The sequence below is a fragment of the Harmonia axyridis genome, chromosome 3 (genome assembly GCF_914767665.1).
Source record: "Harmonia axyridis chromosome 3, icHarAxyr1.1, whole genome shotgun sequence".
In the NCBI taxonomy this organism is placed as follows: Eukaryota; Metazoa; Arthropoda; class Insecta; order Coleoptera; family Coccinellidae; genus Harmonia; species Harmonia axyridis.
Window position 1 is genome coordinate 16,414,175 of NC_059503.1, and position 16,807 is coordinate 16,430,981.

The window sequence follows — 16,807 nt, forward strand, 5'->3', positions numbered from 1 at the left end:
CTGCAACGCAGCCACCCTCATAAACCCGAAGGGCGCCACTAGAGTGTGGTGTAGCACCCATAACGCCACCTCTCGGGAAGGCAGGGTCAACTCAATGTGAAATTTGAAGAAAAAGCTATTATTCAACACCCTGTATATTTTCACCTAGGCCGAATCTGGAAAAATGATAAATAAACAAAGTGTTGACTTCGATGAAAGAAATGGTTTAATTCAATGTATAATTCCAAGACTCACCCTGTTTATTGCAATATGCATTGAATACTAAATTATTTTCAGCATTCGAAGACAGGTATACTAGAATATGCCTGAACAGATCTCAGAGGAGTACATCTAATTAGGAGTTATTATCGAATTCACGATTACAGGGGAGGAGAGGAAGTGAGACAACTGCGGCTTTGCAGTCATTCCATTGTAGGTTACGAGCACATTAGAGAACAATGATAAAGATGGTCTCCAAATTTCCACTTAGATGACTCTGAACGCACACCGTGGGAATTGGTAATCTTCTATAGAGGAATTCTCGAATTATTCTTTGAATTAATGATGAGCCCCACTTTCTGCTCCATTCCCTCAACTCAATAATTATCTCCCAGATTTGAACTTCATCACGTCAAGTGCCGCAGAGACTCATCTGCTATTTCTGAACTTCATTTGTTGATGAGTCACAAGAAGTCAAGTACAGGAGGATTTCTCAGATTGAAAGTGATTCATTATTATTTGTAGTAATAGCATGTACCTAATTAATGTAGTTATCCTGAAGAGAACGATTGATACTATTACTATAATGATCTCTTTAAAGATTTTTACATCTGATTATTATTATCGAAATTACTATTATAACGAAAATTGAAACATTTTCGGTGATAATTTTGTGGATAAATATCTATTCTAAAGTCTTCTTCATGAGTTGATCAAATGATATAAGTGGAATTGATTTCTTGTTAATCACTTGGAGAAATATAATTCCAATATGAATAAAAAAAGAGGAAAATTGACAATTCACAATTTTTAAAAATATCATCTGATGTATTTCGGGTTCCATTCTCAATATTGAATATGAAATAATATACATAATAACAGATATGTAACTAAGGGACAGTTTTTAGAAGTAGAGACAGATGGAAATCTAATTGATCATTTACAATAAATTTATTAATTTTATTTTTGAGCTGAGGATATCTTCAAAAACTCCAAGAAGTCTAAACGTTCCCATTTAAAACTCTGTGTAAAATTGTTTTCTTATTAAAATCTTTAAGGGGATTGGAAGTGATACAATGATTGTGAAAACCATTGACTTATTTTGAAGAATTGATCTTTTATATTTTGCAATTCTAATTCCGAAAAATCGAGCGGACTGACCTATATCAAATGCAAGACGTTCCCCACAAAGCAGTTAATAAACTCCACTCAATTGTGAAATATTGAGTCGACTCATACGATTAATAAACATTGATTTTTAAATTCTCTCATTGGTACCTAGAACATCAATTTTATATTGTCTAATTCTTTCACCAAGCTTATCGCTAATAGATGGAATATAACAACAATTTATTATACAAGTGTTTTAAATATTAATTTGTCAATTATGTCTGGATAGTATCCATTGTTTTCATCAACTAATACTTCTTTTTCAAAGTTAATTCCTGATAATGAAATTGAAACCAGTATATGTACTTGGGTGTGAAAAAAAAAACTTATGAAACTTTCAGTCAAGTGCATTATTTATTCTCTTTTATTAAAATAATATACGGTTGGCGGGAAAGTGGTTTTGCTTTATTCCAATGCTTCAGAAAAAGTGTTAAAATCCAGTTTGAGTAGAATACTCAAAAAATCTTCCACGAGCGTGTTTATAATATATGTAGATGCTCCGTAACCTATTGACAACCAGAATAAAACTTCATAATGGCCCTTTCGTATAATTCCCTTGTTCCTATGGAAAAAAACTGATATCATAAAAAGTCATATCTCGACTTCTCTGGTTGAATCAAGTATCAAATACATAAAAAAGAATAAATATCGGTTTCTCTTCTCGGTTTTACTCGTTCACCACATGCGGTATTTCACATCCCACGAATATCTCCTCACCCCCTCAAAAAAAAAAACAATAAACACCGAGCTATTCGACAGAGGGAGCTACTTCAAATCCCATACGGCGAAATATGAACTATGCGTGCCCCGAAACATCCAAGTGCCGGTATATATTTACCCTTTGAAGCTCACCTGCGATTTGGGCCTCCGCTCTTGTATTTTATGGGCAAACTAATCGGAGTTAATGTGACCATAGTTGAAATAATTTCTGGCTTAGGCCCAGGATCAAACATAGGGCACGAAACACCATTGTTGTTTATCTCTTTTACTGCATAGCTTTATCTACCGTGAATAATAATCATTTCGGAAAGTACAGGATGCTGGGGTGTTTTGTTTAGTCATTTTGGTCAACGCTGGGGTTTTGATAACGTATGTGGGGTGTTTTGTGGTTTCGTGTTTTTCACGACTATCATTCATCTCCTTTTCAGGTGTGAGCCTTTACTTTAAGCGAATCAGCTTGACTTTCAAGCTTTTGGGCATATATGAAAATTCCGGAAGAGCAATGACGCACCTAATGTGCGCTTTTTCATATTTCCATTTTTTCCTTTTCACAATACTTGGAGAGTTTTCAGTTCCCGATTTATTCTTCTTGAGAGCTATAGCAGTGTTTACTGTACGTTCGTACAGGTTGATTCACCGCTATGGCTTATTAGACGATTATGGAAAACTGATCATACTTTTGAGCTGAAAATTTGCATATTGGGGTCAGAGACAATGTTCTTTCTCTCTAAGGTATTTTCAGATCTCTACAACTTCCGGTTATACCGGAAACAGAGTACTGCTTCCTTATTCCAAATGGCACACCCAGTAAATTATTGCATCGTTAGATAGATTTTTCGAAGACAATTTCGACAATATGCGATAACTTGAAAAAAACTCAACGGTTCATGAGTTAATGATTTTCTTATAAAAAAATAGTGGCGATGAGGACTCACATTTTTTTTTAATATTTCGGCAAAAAAAAAATTTTTCAAGACAATATTTTTCTTTCTTAATTTTGCAAATAGGTAGTATTATAAGACCGTTGGTGGTTGGGACTAAAAATGTACAGGGTGTTAATAAGAAGAACTTGGACAACTCAAATTCATCGAAACTCAAGATTTCCAAGTTAGAACCAAATTTTTTATTATTTGAGTCGATTCAACGAACAAAAATAGTGGGGGTTACTTAAGCAAACCCTATACCTGAAATGAATACTTCAAGAGTTATCGAGGAAGAATTTTAAATGGAGAAAAACCGCAATTCCTAACTGTGTGATGTAGTCTGTGTCTTCCGGAAAACAGAGACAGAAACTAAAATTCGATGATTCGATAAATAAGGGATAAATTGTCTCTAACCCCAATATGCCAATTTTCAAATTAAAATTATGATTAGTTTTCAATGCAAGTCTAATAGGCAATCGCGGTGAATTACCCTGTATGACCCTAGTTTAGAATCAAATTAAATATCAATGTCAAGGTCACCTTTGAATCCAGAAGGTCTGTCATATTTCAAATAACACAAACTGTATTTCATTGTTGATGATCTGAAAACCATCATCCATCGAGTTATTGGTGATATATTGCTCGAAATGTGCCGATAAGTCATCGAAAATTACCTCACAAGGATCGAACCTGTAGAAGATCATATAATGGCAAGGTCCAAGCTTTATATTGAATTAAAATTTTGATCGATATTCTGAATGATGGTGTGTTTTATTGACACCCACAAATTGGAAGAACATTCACCTTTATTTCGTGTATTTCGTGATTTCATGAAAATAATTAATGCTTCAGAGCTATTTCAAACACTGAAAGAAATATTGTTCGTAATATCAATGAATGCCGTTCATCGACCTTCCGTAGGTTGATACAATGTACTTTTCATTATGCCAACGAACAAATTCGTTTAAGCTGAAACTCATGTTACGTACAGTTTCGTTGTCCCAATGAACAGGAGTTCGTTGAAGTTTTTAGTGCTAACTCGGCTTTTGGATTAACAGTTCATCATAGGAATATACACAGTACATCAACTCAATGAAAGATATTCATCACCCGAATGAACTTGATACGTTGACCCTATTTGTAAATCAACATAGCCGACCGCCTCCTTACAGATCACGTGACTCAACGTACTTTTTCGTTGTATTTACGTACTCTTTTCGTTTAGTGAAAGCCTGGAATTTGTCAAGAGTTCGATATATCACATTAGATCTTTAATAAAATCGGACTTCAGGAGAGAATTTCATGTTTTTTCTTTGTCCGTGTCTGATATACAAGGCGTTGAGAGAAGACTGAAAAATTTTTTTTCAGTAAATTATGAAACAATAGCCGAGCACTTCGTTTCGAAACAATAATTTATGGTGCAAATTAGACAATGGATTTTTCTTTTTCGAAAATCAAATTTGACTCATTCAAAAAATTAAATGCATTAAATGTAATCAACAAATGAGATTATATGTGTAGGGTATACTTGAGGGGTGCATCATACATATACAAAATCTAAAAACCCGAAAGTTTCTTCTGTACCTTATCAACAAAGAATACACAGACACTATCAAATTCCAATACGAATTTTTCAGTATAATCCAATATTCTGAAACCATTTACGACTGAAATGTGGAAAATTATAAACGAATTAATATCCCGATTCGTTAGCTGACATCGCTCAAGATGTCAAAAAACTCCCCTCCTATCTTTGCTAATCCTAATATAATCCGCGAACGGGCATAGTGTATCTGGGTTAAACAAGATGATAGTGTAGAACATGGTAGATCAGATGATGTCGAGTTCTGTGAAGTTAGTGAATACTAAACGGTCTGACTCACTCCACCCCTTGCTTAGAGGCTTAACTGTAACATATTCATTAATATCCACTCTATATTCAGATAAAATATGCAGATAATTGCTTTCTGAAATAGGCTAATAACATGTATAATAAATACGGATTATATTATGAACGGCTTGATATTCGTTAATTGTTCACTCTATTAGACATGGAGTAGTTAGGTATTTAGTTGTATGGATATATCGAGAACATCAAACTTTATAGGTAGGTAATCATGTTTCATCGAAATTTTGGATGATTACGTGAACTTTAGTGCCCTGTAGGATTGAGCTTCAGTATTTGCATTTTAGCCTAAAAAATACGTATCTGAAGTCAAACATGTACGCTCTGTGATGGTGGGAATTTGATCAAAAGATCTCTCATCAAAATCATCATCATTTTTCTGTATGTCATCGGCAAAAGATCATTCAGCCCAAATGCGTTTAATTTTGGAATTTGGGCAGGTATTGTACCTTACCGATCGAAATTAAAGTTAGAAGTAAGAGCTGGCAAGTCAGTTACTTGGGATGTAATATCAATGTGTTAAAAAGGAATCTTTTAATGTCGTATATGTAGCCAATGCTATTAAAAAATCAAGTTTCTCTGAACTGATATTCACCCATAAACTTGAAGAATTTCAAAATTACACTGTTCAAAATTCAAAAGAAACTGAACGGATTTTCTCCCTTATATACAGAGTGGCCCACGGTCGATAATACCCTAGACACAACTTTTTTTTCTGAGCAGGAATCACTGCTCTATTGATTTACAATATTTTCAGCATTGTCCTGTTGCCGCTTATATCAAAAAGTATTAACAACTCCCATATATCAAATGGAACATCCTGCATATAATAACTTTTTTATAACTCGCATAATACTGAGCATGATCTTGGAACCGTGAATATTCGGTTTGGCCGTCGACGCGGAAGCATAACCATGATTTTCTGCGCTTGGGATTATCGTAATGAACCCATTTTTCTCCTTCAGTCACAATGCGATACAGAAATAATTTCCGTTTTTGCCTTGCAAGCAGCTGTTCACAAGCAAACAAACGCCGTTCAACATCCCTCGGCTTCAACTCGTACAGCACTCGATTTCTTTGCTTCTGAATCTTTCCTATGACTTTCAGGCCTTTTGAAATGGCTTGTTGCATCACTCCCAATGATCCTGACAATTCTTGTTGCATTTGACACGAGTCTTGAGTGAGTAATGCATCCAATTCTACATCTTCGAAAACCTTCTCTCATCCACCGCCATGCTGGTCTACGACGTCAAAATCAACGTTCTTGAAGCGTTGAAACCACTCTCTGTACGTTCTTTCACTAATAGCGGCCTCACCAAAGGTATTTGAGAGCATTCGATAAGCCGAGCCTCAGCCGCAGATTTCTTTATATTAATACCGAAAATCACAACATCCCTCAAATGACGACAATTTGGCTCGTGAGCTGACATGTTCAATCGAGAATAACTTTATGATGCAGACACAAATCGATGATGGCCAGAACGTTACAGTCAATGGTGATCGGTATAGAGCCATGATTACTAACTTTTTCATTCCTGAATTGAACAACCATGATGTCCAGGAGCTGTGGTTCCAACAAGACGGCGCAACATGTCACACAGGTCGTGCCGCAATCGATTTATTGAAAGACACGTTTGGTGACCGCCTATTTTCACGTTTTGGACCTGTGAATTGGCCTCCAAGATTTTGTGATTTAACACCGCTAGACTACTTTCTGTGGGGCTAAGTAAAGTCATTGGTCTATGCGGATAAGCCACAAACCCTTGACCATTTGGAAGACAACATTCGCCGTTTTATTGCCGATATACGGCCACAAATGTTGTAAAAAATAATCGAAAATTGGACTACATCCGAGCCAGTCGTAGCGGTCATATGCCAGAAATCATATTTAAAATGTTATGCCACAAGATTATCTTGCGGATAAATAAAATTCTTGTCAATCGAATAATCCATCGTTGTTTTATTGCAATTTAAATTTCTATAGCTTTAAAAAAAAAACACCCTTTATAACCAAGTGGCTATAGCGAACCGAAAAATGTAATGAAATACAGGGTGTTGATCCTAAGATATCGTAGTTGATGGAATTTGTTGATATGCTTGAAATAATCTAGCTCGAGAAACCAAACTTAAAAAAAAAAACGTACTTTTCATTTTACTACGTATTTAGAATTCTAAGGTTCAATGGACCCTGTACATTATAGAGAATAAGATACCTACACACTTTCATTTAGTAGGTACCTAATATAAATATTTCGATGAAGTAGAAAAAAGTCCTCACCCTAATGTTCATATGTTGGTTATGTAAGACACCATCTCAATTCAGAGTTGCTCCTCAAAGTGAACCCTAACCACGAACCTGACCTAAGCCCTTCAATTATTCGTTCTATTAGGAAGCGGCAATGCACTTAATCCTAGACAGATACAATCCCAGTTTTTATTCCTGCGCAACTGCACCTACGAGTCCACTAATCCTGAATCATTTTCCACTGGGGGACGAAAGCAGCACTTAGAATAGAATATTTGTATCAACTGGGTGAAGAATCCCGGCCTTCCTAGATCCTTCGCGTCGTCAGCCGCAGAATTATACATTCAGGCGAATGTGTTCCAAAAGGGAAAACGTGTAAAGAGTCGACGTGGGAATAATGACTTTCTTGGTCTTCTGGCATTCCGAACTCGCCATACAATTTTCTCAGAATATTCCCCCGAGGTCAAGGTCCATGTCGTACGAATTATATTTCAGCTCTGTCCTTATGTCTGGGGCCTGTTGAGCTCAATTGCGGGAATGAATGACACCATTTTTGATGTTTAATTCTGCGGAGTAACATGGAAATGTTATTCAACCCCCCGATGGGGGCAGTTGATTCTACGCTTCTGTCACATAAGTTTTGGGTAGATGAGAGAATTTTTTTATTTTAGTACTATTTGTTTGCAAGTGTGTCGATTACATGAAACTTGGATTTTATGATATTTGTTGTAATACATAGGAATTTGAGCGAACAAATAAGAGACAATTAGAAGGGGTCTCAGTTATTTGATCGAGTTCCTTCCTTGAAAAGAGGTTTTCACAACGCCCATATAGAATAATTACAATTCTATCAACCTCTTTTAATGATAAGGATATATAGGGTGTTTTTTTTTTTCGAGGTATATAACTTTAAGTTGGCATTACTGTTCAAGATAGCGATGGATTTGACAGCTGCTAAGTGATTTATTTTCAGTTTGGTTTGGCAATTCATCGTGAATAGACGTAGGCCTGAACAACGCTTGAAAATAGTGCAATTTTATTTCGAAAATAATGGTTCTGTGCGGAATACGTATCGCGCACTACGTCCATTTTATTTTGTTTAGCGATGAAGCGCACTTCTGGTTGAATGGCTACGTCAACAAACAAAACTGCCGCATTTGGAGTGAAGCTAATCCTCAAGTGTATGTCGAAACACCGTTACATCCAGAAAAACTGACTGTTTGGTGCGCTTTATGGGCTGGTGGAATCATTGGTCCGTACTTCTTCAGAAATGATGATGGCCAGAACGTTACAGTCAATGGTGATCGGTCTAGAGCCATGATTACTGAATTTTTAATACCTGAATTGAACAACCATGATGTCCAGGAGCTGTGGTTCCAACAAGACGGCGCAACATGTCACACAGCTCGTGCCACAATCGATTTGGTGAAAGACACGTTTGGTGACCGCCTAATTTCACGTTTTGGACCTGTGAATTGGCCTCCAAGATCTTGTGATTTAACACCGCTAGACTTTCTGTGAGGCTATGTAAAGTCATTGGTCTATGCGGATAATCCATAAGCCCTTGACCATTTCGAAGACAACATTCGTCGTGTTATTGCCGATATACGGCCACAAATGTTGGAAAAAGTCATCGAAAATTGGACGTCCAGATTGAACTACATCCGAGCCAGACGTGGCGGTCATATGCCAGAAATCATATTTAAAATGTAATGCCACAAAATTATCTTGCGGATAAATAAAATTCATGTCAATCGAAAAATCCATCGTTGTTTTATTGCAATTTGAAGTTCTGTAGCTCTAAAAAAATCACCCTTTATAAGGCTGGAGAAAGGGTAATTTAGTATTCCGCCTTCATTTTTGTTAGTGGTTACATCGGATCTCAGGATATGTTGTAATTGTATACTACAAAGTTTCTCTTACAGTATTGCGCTTGATCATTTCAGTCGTGGACAATTGTAAGTTGAGTGTGAAGGTCTCAAAGGAATAAGTTCGCCATATTTCATATTTTTTCTCCATAAAAGGAAAAAACGCGTCGAAAGCCAACAAACATACGGGCTGATAGCCCTTTCGTTTTGTTGCACAACAGTGATGCGAGCTATTGGATTCTGGTGTAGGAGTTGAATTATTCACAACGCTCTGGCAGGCTTGTCGTCGAAAATTTCAATGAAACAATGGTGAATATCGAGGTAGACCATAAGATGCAGTCGTTGCATCGCCCAGGAGTTAAACTTCGATTATTTTGTTGAACCTGAAGTGATAAGCAATTGATAAGCAACTCTCGATGTTTGGTTGCCACATCTTCTGATGCAAAAAAACTTTATTGACCGAATATTCATCTGCAAATCACTGTAAAATTTGCCGCTTAGGATGGCTGAAAACCTATACGAAGTGTCCCAGACCGTGACCAAGGCAAGATTGACGGTCAGGATGGAGTTTTTGTGTGTTTTATGGAATTGGCAGAGCCTACTTAACTATCAGCTGCTCTTCTATGGACAAACGCTCATTTTTGCTCTTAACTGTGAACAAGCTGGCGATGGAACAGAAGCGGACGGTGAATAGAAGAGGAATCTTGTTTCTTCTGGATGACGCTAGGCCCAATACATATTTGATGACGCGCTAGAAGCTCCGAAAGCTCAGATAGGAAGTTCTTATGAATCCATCGTATGATACGGAGCTAACACCAAGTGACAACAACCTGTTCTTGTCTGATTTTGTCAGTGATCTACTGGCAGCTGAATTCCCAGAGATATATTTATAAAACTGGAGGTGAAAAAGCTTGTCCAAATAGTTCTGAGTAACAAGGGAGGGATGCTGTAAGGCGAACGAAAAGCTTACTGTACACGATATCCGACTATAGGATGATCCGAACATACCACTATTGGTTGATTATTTCTGGCGAGAAATTATCCAACTAATAGTGGCATTTTTGGATTCGTCGGATATTGTGAATATGGACTGAAAGCTTTTTCGTTATCGCTTTGCTATGGCCATACAAAATCTCACACCAGCATTGGAGTCACTTGGCCACAAAGAACCTAACTAAATTTAGCCGTGCATGTTGCTCTCTGCATATAATCGATTGAGTGTACAATTGTTATCGATTTTCGATTGAATTATTGTTATGATACGTATTTTCTTTGAATTCAGTTTCTGGATTTTCAACTTCAAAGTATTGAATTCTTGAAGAGTTGAGTAATGTATCGTTTCGATTCTTTCAGATCATAAGTACAATCCGTAAAATTAACACTTTAATTTCAAATTATTTTCGAGAAAGTGTTAGCTGAAACTGAGGAGATTTGAATCACAATTTGAAGAAAAACGATTTGAATTGAAACACTCACTAAAATATTCATTCTCATCCATCCAAACTGACCCAGATTCAGTTCTATGGTCGACATGGAATTTTCATTAGGACTCACAGAAGGTAAATTGCTATCGAAGTTTAAGCTCCAAGAATATAATGATAGTGATAAATAATAATTGTTGTGGTTCGGAAAATGAATGGTATCAATTAACGAATCTATTACCATTCACATTTCATACAGATACGTATTTTAATACTTCGATCTATCGACGAAAATTATTCATGCGCACGGAATGAATTGATGAATTATAACAACTTGATTGCTTCCCATGAATGTGCGATATTTCGAAGGAATATTCACTCCCATCAAGTCATCGTAAATGTGTTCAATCGAATCATTTCATTAATTCATTGAATGGTCGAGTGCGATCATCATATCACAGTTATACTGCTGGAATTGATTGGAAACAATAATGCCATAAAATATTAATTTGATTGAAAAAGTTACCCTGAAATACTTATATAAGAACATCGACTCGTAGAGTTGATCAATAATCGAGGGTGTAACTAAGTACCTTCTTCGTCTTACGCGTATTGTAGGCCTTAGGACTGTATTCTCCAACTTTCAGTTCTCCTAAGATATTGAAGACCACGAGTTGGGGGGTCTTCCTAAGAGGGATCTTCTAGTGATTCTTACTAACCCTCCTCCAGTCATCCTGTCCACGTGATCATCCCAGGCTCTTCTATGTTTAGGTCTCAACTGATGTCTTCTACCTTACATTGGTGTCCTATGTCCGTGTCTTCTTTTATCTGTCTCTTAATGTACCCTGAGATGTTTCCAAGTATTCTCATTTTCGTTGTTCGAAGAATATTTTTTGTTTTTTGGTTGTCAGCTCTTGTTCTACAGCGTCTATGTCTATGATCAACAACTAGTTTTGTAGATTGCAACTTCTGATCTTTTATTCATATTTGTGTAATTACAATAGATGTCACGAAGTGCGCCTAAGTAACTAAAAGTATATGATATCAACAAATTCATAATATTATGAAAAAAATCAATTCAAAAAACAAATATTTGATTATTGAAAAAGACATTGTTGCGTCTGACAGTTTCTAGTCAATTAATTCAGACATTTTGAGATATCCAAAACCTACTAATTGATAATTAAAAAAGTCAGCTTGAAGGAATCGACATTTCTTTCATTTCAAAATTGGAACAAATATACATCAAACCAAACTAACTTCTGTCATTTTCAGTTTATTTGTAATGTAGGTACCTCTTTGTCAGTTCATCGGAATATTGTGGAATATTTTTTGTCGAATATATGAATATGTACAGAGTTCGAAAAAATTGTCCAGTGTGGGATTGATATGAGCTGTTTTTGCTTTATTATTCCTAGTAAAATTGAAGTTCAAATTACACGGTGACATCGGGCGACCAATTCGGAACAAATTCGTTTGTTTGCTATATAACCTTGACAGAGTCTAACTTTATAGAGGAAAAGCTGGGTTAGTTCAAATAAGTTGCCTAATTTCAATGGTCCTTACCCTGTAATTTTAACTTCAACATGTTAACTCAAGGACGTGAAACGACTGAATCAATTTTTAATAATAAACCTTTGGAATTGTTCGAAGATAATACATTCAACACCTCCTAAATTGTTCGAAGTGTCTGTTGTGAAATGTGTTGAATTTAAGAATTTAAAACAAGTCGTTCTCTCAGAAACTGTGAGAGCTTCATGAAATTTAATACAAAAATAATTTGTTCTATAGCTTGATTTTCCCACATATATATTACGATCCATGAATTTTGAAAGCAAATCAAGCAAAGATCCAAAAAACTAAATTGGCAACATATGTTACAAGGTATAAACAATATTTCAAGAAACTTCTAAAGCTCCCAGAGTTATATCATAAATTATCCAGAGAATTTTGAAAGGAATGACCGCATGTGTAAATAACATCGCTAGGTACTCACTAATAGTTTGTCGAGATATTTTGTGCTGAAAAAGAAAAAATGTATCACCACAGTGTAAAACTAGAAGAGTTTTTCAGATTATTACAATGTTGTTTTCCCTCCATATTCATCGTAAATGAATTAAATAATTTGTTTCAGGTTCGCCAATAAAATTGATTCGAAAAAGAGGCAACGTAATTGGTAAGTCATTAGAAAATTTAATCATTATCACCTTATCAAGGTCTCCATTTTTACCCATCATTAGGAATAATAAACTAAAGTAGAAGGAAAAGAATCAGTTCAAGAAAGAATAAGTTATGACAAGACTTATAACTAAGAACATAAAGTTAGTTAGGTATACCTTATCTTTCACATCATTTCATTTTCCATGTCTTCTGACCTAGTTCATAATGTGAAAAAACAGCAATTAAAGCCGCGTTAGCAAGCCTTTTACAATAACGAACCTATAAAATTGTCCACGGAAATGCGTTTCAAGCTTCTCTGATATTGTCATAGTTGATCTCCATTTTACATATATACTATGATTCTTTATGATATAGGGCATTAAATTCAATACTATTCGAATTTCTGCGTGCTAACTATTTCACAAATAAGTAAGTATTTCATAGTACAAACTGAGAATAAAACCATTTTATGATAGCAAAAACAAATACGGAACCAGTTCTTATACTATCTTGTAGAAAATAAAAATTTATTTTTAGAGGTAATAACTGAAATTGATTGTCCTGCACTAACCAGAGGCTCTTCAACCCTGGCTCTCAGCTAGGATGAGAAAATAAAAATAAAAAGAGACAAATATTTCAAGCTGTTCAGAAGATAGGACTGGGTAGAGGTGAAACTTGTATGCATTCCGGAAAAATGTTCTGCCTACACTAAATCAAATTTATACTGGGTGTTACACAGCCAAGTGGTTAATGCAGTATGTCCATGCCTTTCAGAAAAGTAGTTTTTTGTGTACCCTTAGTTAGACTGTCCTGTTTTCATTTCTTTTTTGATATTATTTTCTTGATATTTTTGATTTTATCTCAGCTGAAATTTTGTATTTTACAGCTTTTTGTTAAACTTTGTTTCATCAAAACCCCTCAGCACCTACCGAGTTTTGATTAGTATTTTGCGTAAGAGAACTATGGCCTTTTTTGAGACTAGTAATCAAATTGAAAAGAATATGACGTTGTTTCACGTCTTTTGAAGTTTGTTCTCTGATTTTCTGATATATTTAGGTATTTATTTCAATATATTTTGAGTTAATATGAAACGTTGATTCACTATGAGACATAAGAAGTGAATTATTTGTGGAGAAACTTGCGAATTGAGTGATATATCGTATCACTGATATGTTTTCATTTCCACGCGCTTCATGTCCAATTTGATAGTTCATGTTGGGGACAAAATTTGCTCAATGTAAATGACATATGCTCTATCTATCTATGTTTATTACTCTGAGTTAACAACCTTTTCATCTAGTTCTGACGTTATGTTTCTGCTTGATATCGTATATCTCCAACACCTTAATGTACAATTCATCCCAGATAATGTTTCCTTCCGAGATCAATATGTGCGGACCAATCGCAATCTACCGATGCAATTCATACATCTGGCGTGAGGCATCTGGATATGGAACACTCCTAACTCTGTATTCCAAACTTGGCCACTTAACTCGAGAAAGGTTTCTTCGAAATTTGCAACATTACTCCGTTGCAATATTGGATTCCGCTTCCCAAATCTCGTACTCTCACTGCCGCCAAAATCTCCATAGAATCATCCCCCGAGACTGAAGTTTGGAAATATTGAAAGGGCCCTCACAAACAGATTCCAGAAGATTTTCATGTATTCGGGACTTATATTTGGGACTCTGGGATATACACCCTAAGGCGACGTCTTATATTATCATAAAGCGATCTAGGCTCTGGAAGTTCTGAATCAGTTTAAGTCTGATTTCATTGTGACGGCCCGTGGGACCTTCCGTCAGGACATGAGGAACTGTGACAGAATGTTGACATGCTGTAACGTCCTAACCTAAACCTAATTCGGAGGTTTGAACGTAAGGCGGTTTATAGCATTGCCGAATCATGCAGCAAGGCTTAACTATAGGACAATTAATTAGGTATTGGTAATTCTATATCCGTTTCATAGAATTCAGAGCGTTGTTCACGTCGAATGATTGTTGGTATTGGATTCTCTGTTATGGATCATTCCTTTTACTGGCAGGAAATTGAGGAGTTTATGACGGATATAAGATTCAGAGTGACGATAAGTGAACTGTTAGTTAAAGAGGTATAGATCAAGTCTGTGTACTTTTGTATTTCGTGCTTGTTCCGAATGAACAAGATGTTTTCAGAATAATATGTTCAATCCAGTTATGAGGAATTCATCCATTCTGCTGACGTGTACAATCAAAGCAATAACATCGAGACAAAATGCAGCAGAATTGATAATCTTGAATAATTATATTTATTTTTCAATTTCTAACTCCTCGTTGCAGTTTTTGAATTAGCACTCTTCTTAAATGTGGCAATAGTTGGCTGATAATATGTGAAATTTTGAAATGAGTTATTTTTTATTTTGTTAACTAAGCTGTTCTTCTCCATCGACTTCAAACCCATAGTATACCTAGTACAGTACTTTGAAATTTGGAAACTTTCCATCTGTACATTGTCTCGGAAAGAAGAAGTTTTAAAGGCAGCTCCAAAAAATGGGGATTTCATAATGTATGTTAAAGAGATTCCACAAAGACTATCATATAATCAACAAAATCAACTACCTACCTATTGATTGTGACTAATTCGATAAATAATAGAGGGCCTACGTTGAGATGAAATAAATCTAGATGTTTTCATTGGGGATGGAACTTGAAACAACGTTACACAAACAACGCTTGATTGAAAAAGTTTTCGATGGGCTGCAAAGATTAATAGTTTTCAACTAAGAAAGTTACCCGTGTCCATCCAGCGAAACCTCATTTACTATTAACCCAAGAAAAAGTAGAGAGATTGAATTCTATCTTAACCTCATATTGAAGTTCTACCGTAGTCCAAACTTTAGTTTATTTCTGATATAACTGTACGATGTAAAACTATGGCATGAATGAAGAAATCTTAAAAACTCTCTTCATTATAATTAAATGGTTGAAAACTGCTTCTTTTGATAGATAAAAACAACAGTGATTGATTTTTATTAATACAGGCTGATTAGTTCACCGACAAACGTTATAACTTTCCTACATTTCAGCTTTCTGGTACAATTTTATTGAATTACAATTGAAGAAACTTTGAAAATATTCGACAAGTGTTTTTACGCATGTTTTTAAGACTATTTCATTTTTGAAAAATTATAGCAACAAACATGGATGAAACTTTTGAAACCATTCACTTACTCAAATAATTGAAATCGGACATATGTTCCTTAAATGTTTTTTTGTTATAATTACATGATCTTCCATATGGCAAAGTTTCAAGGTGAGCTTATAAATTACTCTGTATTATAAATATCAATTTTCACAATTCACACTGAAGCCACTCTGTGACTTTTGGTTTTTATATTTCAATACAATACTTACCTTTGATCTTATTGTTTAGGTACGACGGATTTTTTTTTTTTTGGGAATCGCAGGACTGATGTGAAATATTCCATAAATGACGAATTTATTCTGAATACCTCCAATTGACTTATATTTGAGTTTATTCTGAAGTCATTTCAAAAAGTTGTAGAAATACTTCCTCACAAACAAATTTTGTAAGTAACAAATATTTGGGACAGCTGATTGTTTCGTCTTTTCCAAAAAAATACAACAAACTTCGGAATGAAATGACCGCTCACATTTTTTCAGTAAAATCTCCTTGTAAAGATGGAATATAATTATATGTATTAACTTCCAACTAAAAGTTGTTAATAAAATGATGAGAAATAATCTCGCAAACCTAAGTCAAGCAAAAAGAGACGAGCTTCCCTTTGAGGAATAGGGCAGGTCCTGTCAAACACCTTATTGTTATTATGTTAGGGAAGTTCGTGAGCTATCATGGAAAATCCCGAATATAATGTCCCCATTCAAAAACAAACACAAAAACTTTAAATAAGTGGAGTTGAGACACCTACAAGCAGACAAACAACATTTATTTCCAAGATAATCGGGGTTATAAATAGTGATAAATTGTTGAGTGTGAGTTTCCATTCAATTCATACCACAATTATTCATTTTGGACAGTCAGGAAAGTTTGCCGATTTGTCATTCCCTGGACTTGTTTTAGCTCGGAAATCTGTTGGTGATGCTTGTTTGCTCCAGGCCTTTTCCTGTGCTTTACTGCAGATATCTGAATTTAGGAATCAAGAGAAAAGCAGAGATCGAGTACTTGAAGGTCGGAAT

At 35.4% G+C, this 16,807-nt stretch overlaps 1 protein-coding gene across 1 annotated transcript in view; it reads left to right on the plus strand.

Moving 5' to 3' along the window:
* LOC123677072 (protein O-mannosyl-transferase TMTC1-like) overlaps positions 1 to 16,807 on the plus strand; it is a 397,650-nt gene that overhangs the window by 102,304 nt on the left and 278,539 nt on the right. The gene's annotated exons all lie outside the window — the stretch shown is intronic.